The following is a 7,534-nucleotide window of genomic DNA, read 5'->3' on the forward strand; positions in this document are numbered from 1 at the left end:
CCGGAACCTCCGTGAACCCTTCAGCATGTTTTCCATCACCCGTAGATGATGTGACGCACGTGTTAGGTGCCTACAGAGCACTGCATCTGTGTGGATTCAGAACAGGTCTCAGGGTGTGGCAGCCCCAAACGTTACTTTTGGGAGTTGTCTTAGTTTATTTTCTGTTGCAGCGATGAATACCATGGCTAAAAGCAACTTGGGGAGAGGAAAATTTATTTCACTTCGAAGTTATGGTCCATCATCGAGGATAGTGGGAAAAGGAACTCCAGGCAGGAACCCGGAGGCAGGAGCTGATGCAGAGACGGGGTGGAGTGCTGCTTACTGGCTTGCTCCCCATGGCTTGCTCAGCCTGTTTTTTTTATACCACCCAGGACCACCTGCCCAGGGATGGCACTGTGTACAGGGGGCTGGGCCCTTCCACGTCAATCATTGATCACGAAGATCCATACAGGCTTGCCTGTTTTCTCAACTCAGATCTCCTGTTCTCAGATGGTGCTGTCCTGTGACAGGCTGGAAAAAATCCAACTGATACGGAAACATTTTGGATTTTTTCCCCCCATAATATTTTCATCTGTGGTTGGTTGACTGTAAAAAAAAAACCATAATTTATACATGTTATCCCGTCTCAAATACTATATATTTAAGTACACATGTCTTAAGTATCTTTGAAATAGAAAAATATGCCAGACTATAAATGCCCGCACTTACACATCTACACATTTTTGTATCGTTATTAGGTTTGTACATCAGTCTATTTATATTAACAAGAGCGTGTGTGAGATTCTATTGAATGGCAGTTCTAGAAATAAAATGAACTCTTGAACTTCCAGTGGAGTATAAAGTAACTTTTCCTTGCCTGAGAAAAAGGCTGGTGTTATTTCTGAGGCACCCGAAATATCCAGAGACCGCCCCCCTTTACCAGTAACCTGCCTTAGCACCCACCCCAGATTTCAGTTCCACAGGCCACTTGTACTCCTAGAAGTCGAGGGACTGGGTAGTATTGGCTGCTTGGAAGCTTGGAAACTGGGTGTAAACACACAACAGTTGAACGAGATCAAGGCTCAGGAAAGCTGTGGCATTCATATGTCCCCACATTCAACATTTAACCAGCACTCCCTCTGCCTTGACTATTCTACCCAAGAGGAACAGTTTTATTGGTTGTACAAAGTCACACCTGTCCCAGTAAGAGTCAGTCAGCCCCTTGCACATATTTTTGCCAGGTGACCACTTGGTGGCCAAGTCTTGCTGGTGCCATCTTCTGGAGCGCCCAGGCTCAGCAACACTGAGAAGGTGGTTTTAAAATCCCACTTACCGGGCTGGAGAGATGGCTCAGTGGTTAAGAGCATTGCCTGCTCTTCCAAAGGTCCTGAGTTCAATTCCCAGCAACCACATGGTGGCTCACAACCATCTGTAATAGGGTCTGGTGCCCTCTTCTGGCCTGCAGGCAGACACACAGACAGAATATTGTATACATAATAAATAAAATAAATATTTAAAAAAAAATCCCACTTACCTCCAGATAAAAACCTCAGGTTCTGACCATGTGTTATGGTGGAAGGCTTGGCTCTCTGAAGAGTCATTCTTGGAAGCTCTTGGTGACCTGGAATGACCATGGGAGGGATGAATAAGATCCAGCCTGAGATCTCAAGGCACTGTCCCCTTGGTCCTTTAAACTTTTCTTTTATTTAATTCTAATTTTTATTTATTTATTTATTCATTAAAGATTTCTGTCTCTTCCCCGCCACCGCCTCCCATTTACCTCCCCCACCCCCAATCAAGTCCCCCTCCCTCATCAGCCCAAAGAGCAATCAGGGTTCCCTGCCCTGTGGGAAGTCCAAGGACCACCCACCTCCATCCAGGTCTAGTAAGGTGAGCATCCAAACAGCCTAGGCTCCCACAAAGCCAGTACGTGCAGTAGGATCAAAAACCCATTGCCATTGTTCTTGAGTTCTCAGTAGTCCTCATTGTCGGCTATGTTCAGCAAGTCCGGTTTTATCCCAGGCTTTTTCAGACCCAGGCCAGCTGGCCTTGGTGAGTTCCCATTGTGTACAGTGGAGGTTTATGTGGCGGTTTGAGTCAACTTGCAGAAGTCAGTTCTTTCTTTCTTCCATGTAGGTTCTGGAGATTGGCAGCAAGCACTCTGCCTGCTAGGTCCTCTCTGGCCCTCCCTTAGCCTGTCTTTAAAAAAAGAAGTAAATGGAACACTCGCACCATCACCCTGAGGCCGGGGTTTGCCTCTCCTGTCTCAAGCACAGTAGCTAAAATTAGTTACACCTTCTGTTTGGTCACAGTAGGCATGCGCTCACTGCCTTGGCCGGGTGTCTTTCTCAGCATGCCCCAAGTTCTCAGCTTCTCTAATACAGTTCTTTGGTCAAATAAATAAAATAATAATAAGTACTGCTACCAGGGCCAATTCCCTTTTTTTCTAATTGTGATGCTCAGAGATCCTCCCAAAGCACTCCCTGGGCAGAGATTCGGTGGCCTCCTGCAAGGGATGACCTTCCCTTCTCTGGTTCATTTTCTCTAACAGTGACAGCACCCTAGATGGAACCCTCAGAACCCTTGCCACTGCCCCAAACCCACGTGGCGAACCCCAGACAGAGTGATCAGAGAACAAACTTCCAAGTTAAATACTGGGTCCAAGCAGGGTAACTTTGCCTGGAAAGAACAGAAACGAATCTGTATCCACCACAATGTCACACCCACGGTTCAGGACAATTGTGATCTGAATAAACTCTAAGGGGAAATAGGGCACGAGCAGGTATGGTACTCTACATCTGCAGAATGTGTATGTGTGTATGTGTGGGTGTGTGTGTGTGCATATGCTAGCACAAGAATGTGTACATGCATATGTGCGTGTGTGTGTGTGTGTGTGTGTGTGTGTGAAAAACTGAATGCTTGCCTTCTTGAATGACACATAAATGATTTATTTAATAGAAAACAACATTTCAAACCTGAAGGTAGGAAATGGGTGTGAAAGTCAAACAGGCCAAATCAGCAGGGAAGGAAGACCCATCCCAAATGTGGGCTGCACCATCCCATGGACTAGAGTCCTGGGCTGAATAGACAGGAGAAGGCCAGCTGAGCGTGAGCATTGATCTCTCTCTATGATCTACTCTCGCCTATAGATGTAGATGCATCATGACCAGCCACCCTCCTGCATCTGTTACCAAGCCCCACCCCCACCTTAGACGGCATCCACTCAACCCACGGTTGCGGTTGTTTGAGTATTTTACCAGAGCAGCGTGCAAAGTGACTTACACACTGGAACACTGTGACAACTGAGCTCCCAGGAGGGGAACCTCAGACCTCTCCTGACACCCCAAAGCCTAGAGCAGTTTTGCTTTCTCCATCCTCTCTTCCTGGGACCCCAGGGCCAGCCTCTCTTTCTGCTGGCGTTAGCAGTGGAGACGCCCTCACTGCCGAGGCTGGTGTAACACAGCGAAAGTCAACATATCCACAAATAGGACACAGAGATTATGCTAAAACCAGAAGAACCTTTTCTATATCTTTATGGCGAAATCAAGCCTTTGAGGGATTTTTTTTCCTTTTATTCCTGTGCTTCTGGTTTGTTAGGGTCCCAATAAAGCCTGGTCTGCCTCCTGGGGAGCTCAGCTCTGCCTCTGAGCCAGGGAATTGTTGTCTCTGTCCTGTGCCTGGCTCACTGCTGTCGCCCCAGGCTGCCTCTCCAGTGCTCATTACTGGGCCAGATGTCCCAGCTCTGTGTTCCTTTCCGAGGCAATCAGTGCCAGCTGAATGCCTGAGCAGCCCCAGCACGCAGGGTGCAGCGTTGCCGATGGCCTTCACATGTGACAAGGCTGCTGGAGTCCCCACGATCCTGCTCGTGACCCTGCATTGCCCAACCCCCCACCCACACTTTGGAATTGGTTTGGTGGAGCAGAGCAGACGCCTTGGTAACAACACGACCCTCAGTGTGGCCCTGCCCCACTCCAGAACACAGCTGTCTCCGCGCTGACCCTGAACGAGGACTTCTTAGTCTAAAACTAAGATAGACAATAACCCCAAATCTACTGAGTTTATCTTAGGTTAAATACATATGGAAAACATTAATCTGTAGGGAACATGTATGGACTTTATTTTCCCTTATTGTAATACTCAAACAATACAGCAGCCACATTGTGTAGATACTCTAAGTTATCCAGTGGGGACTTGATGCCTACGAGAGAAGGCTCACAGGTTCTATGTGCATGCTACATGCTTTGCACATACTACATGTTTTGGGTTGTGTTGAGCAGCCACAGGATCGATCGAGTACCTGAGGGGATCGGAGGACCAGTGACCCTTGACTGACAGATGACCCGCTTTCTTCCAGGAAGGGTCTCCCCTTGCAAAGAGACCCAACAGATGAAGTCACCCAGCTATGCCATTCGTGGTGGTGAATACACATTGTCTGCTTGACTGGATTTGTCACCAAGTGCATCCTCAGGGACCTTTCCAAAGAGTGTTAGCTAAGAAGAAAAGCCCCACCCTATATGTGGGCAGCACCATCGTGTGAGCTGCGGTCCTAGGCTGAATACAAAGGAGAAGATGGGCTGAGTGCCGGCGCTCACCTCTCTCTGCTTCCTGCACCGTTGGTGACATGTCACCAGCTGCTTTATTCTCCCGCCATGCCTCCCCACCACGACAAGCTGCACCCCCTGGCCCTATGAGCCAGGGTAAACTTTTCCTTCCTTAGGTCGCTTGTATATTTTGTCATAGTGAGGAGAAAAACAACAAATATAAAATCCTGAGTCACACTAAAGTCTTGTCCTGGAAGAATTTATTAAACAAATGTTTAAAACCACAGCCTTGTGGGGATGTCTAGATCTATATTTAGAAATAATCAGACAAATATTTTGCTTTCTAACACTTTCAGGAGAGGCAGGCACACAGCAGGAAGATGCTGAGTAAGGCCCTCTGAGTCTTATGACTGGCACCTGACTGGGGCCTGGCTGGTCTCTCCGTGCCGCAGCTTCCAATCTGAAGGCCAGAGTCGGTGGAGTTCCATCTCATTCCCTATTTCCCGTTGGCATTCGGATGCTAACAACAGAAACACAATTCCCCCCTGGAACTCATTTGCGGATCACCTGTGTCTGCGGAGATGTCAGAGCAGACCGCTCCTTGCTGGGGTGTGTACGTGGCCTTGGCTCTTTTCGCAGGATCAGGACGCTCTGCGAACTGCTGTGGCCTCTTCATTTCGCAGTTGTGAAATTCCGTTGGTATTGACTTCACGGTGGCTCATCTTCATTGCTGAGCAAGCTGCATTTCTCCCACGCTCCTTCCTGGGAAGATAGGAAGATTCTAAAGGGAGTGCTCAGAAAGAATAGAGGGCGCTCCTCATACTCCGTCCTCAGCCCAAGTAAGAGGGTGCTCAGGGCTGCTGAGCACAGTGTGGATTCTCCCAGAGCCAGTGTGTGGTTTTCTCTGGCCGCTGGGACGATCAGGGCACTGTGCGTGGCAACTCCAAAAGCAGGCATCCCAAGAGCACTGCCACAGGCCAGCCTTGTTCCAGCTTCCCAGGCAGGGCAGAGCAGGGGTGAGAGACCTGAACCCCAGTGCCAGAGCATGGGCTTTGCCCCAAACTCAGGATGTTGCTAGGTATTCCATCTCTCTGATAGCACCCCAAATCTCCATGCCTCCAAAGGCCTTGATTCTAGTGTTTCCAGGGCATCAAGAACCTAGCCCTGGTACCCACCTATCATCTTGGCGATCTGAGGAGCACTCGAAGAACAAGACTCTTGGAGCCTCTGGAGGGGCCTGATACATACACTCACCACTGTCATTTCACCAGACCCCTCTGGGCTGTGCTCAGGATACAATCTGAGGTCTTTGGGAACAAATGACATAAGAAGAGTTTACAGGTGAAGAGGGCAAAAGGAGAAAAATAGGAATTTTAAGGAGATGATGGGCTCCACATCTAATCTGTTGTATTTGATTTTTCTGTTTCATTTTATTTTGTATGTGTGAGTGTTTTGTCTGCACGCATGTCTGTGCGCCATGTGCAGGCATGCCTGGTACCCATGGAGGCCAGAAGAAAGCACTGGGTCCCCTGGAACTAGAGTTACACAGTTGTGAGCTATGATATAGATGGATGGGAATTGAACCTGGTCCTTGTTAAGAGCAGCCAAAGCTCTTAAGCTCTGAGCCATCTCTCCAGCCCCCAATCTGCTGGATTTGAAATGTCTGGGGGCCATCTAGGATAGAGCAACATCCAGCAAGACAGCAGCTTCACTGAGTGAGACACTGCGCTCAGGAAATCCAGGAAATCAACCGTGACGTTGACAGTGTGCCGTGGTCACTGGAACCTTGTGATGTGGGCCATGCCACTCAGGAGCACATAAAGGAAGAACACAAGCATGAGGCAGTGATTCCGAGACAGGGAAAGAAAGAACGGTCACCTCAGAGCTCGGGGAGTAAGTCCAGGAACATAGACAAAATTACGCAAAGCCTGGCCTAGCAAGGCACGGCCTGAAGGCTGACCTTGGAGGGGTGAGCAGAGGGTTGCCCATGTCCACCCAGCGTCCAGAGCACACTTGCAGGGGACAGATTTCTGCCCTTGGGCCAGTGTATCACAGCTATGGAGTGTACTGGCCTTGTGCCACAGCCCGAAACATGGCAACAGTCAGACACAGTGAGCGGAGTTCCTGTCCCGTGCTCTGGTGATAACAGGAGACCCTTCTCAGGCCAACCTGAGGCAGGACATGGAGTCTGCTTGTTCCCTGCTGATGGTAGCCGGGAAAACACACTGTTCTCCAGTCGGGTGAGCCACCGTTCCTCAAAAGCGTTACTTAAGAGCATTTCTGAGTGTTCAGGGAACAGGCGTCTTCTTCTGGGACCCACAATACTTACTGCCATGTCACGTGGGTCCTGTTGCTTGCCGCTCACTCTCGGTTTCCCTCTGGCTAGTCAGTACACCACACCATGCTCCGGTTCTACTCCAGGCGCGCCCGATTCTACTCCAGGCGCACCCGTCCTGCACAGCTGCGAGGGAAGTTCCCAGAAAGAGGCTCCACCCGCAAACCGGAGCTCCTCTCTCCAAGGCTGACTCTGGGGAGGTGGGGATGTTGCAGTTCTGGAGCTGATTACAGTTTACTGTGCTCATCTTTAGCTCTCTAAGTAGTCATCCCCTGGCCTCCTCTGAGCGGGGCCTGGGTTACCTGACTAACCGGTAAACATCTTTTATACAGTATCAACAAGCCCTAGTTTCGACCAGTCACAGGGCTGGAACACTATCAGGAAGCATCTTAGGCCTATACAGAGTTCTCTCTGTTTTGCTGTAACCCGCCCCTTTCACGCTTCTACCAATACATTTGAAAAGTATCTTGATTTATGGCTTTCTTTGCTCCGTTACTATAAAAACTTCATGAAATTGCTTCCACATTGGAACACGAGATTTAAGGTAACCTAAATCTGTGTTTTCAGGCTGTGAGCGCTCATATTTGGCTCCAGAATAAACTGGTTTTATTCCCCTCTGAAGTGAGAACTGGGTTTTTATGACATCATAGTGTAAGAAACATTAAATATGAGTCTTTTC

At 48.9% G+C, this 7,534-nt stretch overlaps 1 long non-coding RNA gene across 4 annotated transcripts; it reads right to left on the reverse strand.

Moving 5' to 3' along the window:
• Nucleotides 1–448: 448 nt before the first annotated feature.
• Nucleotides 449–7,234, reverse strand: LOC126507684 (uncharacterized). 4 transcript variants are annotated; one of them, XR_007593607.1, is made up of 6 exons: nt 6,850–7,232; nt 5,088–5,282; nt 1,850–2,174; nt 1,514–1,600; nt 1,313–1,438; nt 476–585 (listed from the first exon to the last, which is right to left on the reverse strand). It is a non-coding gene; the product is annotated as an uncharacterized lncRNA (long non-coding RNA). The 4 variants fall into 4 exon arrangements; XR_007593605.1 differs by having other exon boundaries at nt 1,850–2,178; XR_007593606.1 differs by lacking the exon at nt 1,313–1,438 and having other exon boundaries at nt 449–585; nt 1,850–2,178; nt 6,850–7,229.
• Nucleotides 7,235–7,534: the final 300 nt, after the last annotated feature.

This window comes from Alexandromys fortis, unplaced genomic scaffold (genome assembly GCF_014885135.2).
Source record: "Alexandromys fortis isolate MF-2015 unplaced genomic scaffold, M_Fortis_MF-2015_v1.1 scaffold_75, whole genome shotgun sequence".
NCBI classification, from domain to species: domain Eukaryota; kingdom Metazoa; phylum Chordata; class Mammalia; order Rodentia; family Cricetidae; genus Alexandromys; species Alexandromys fortis.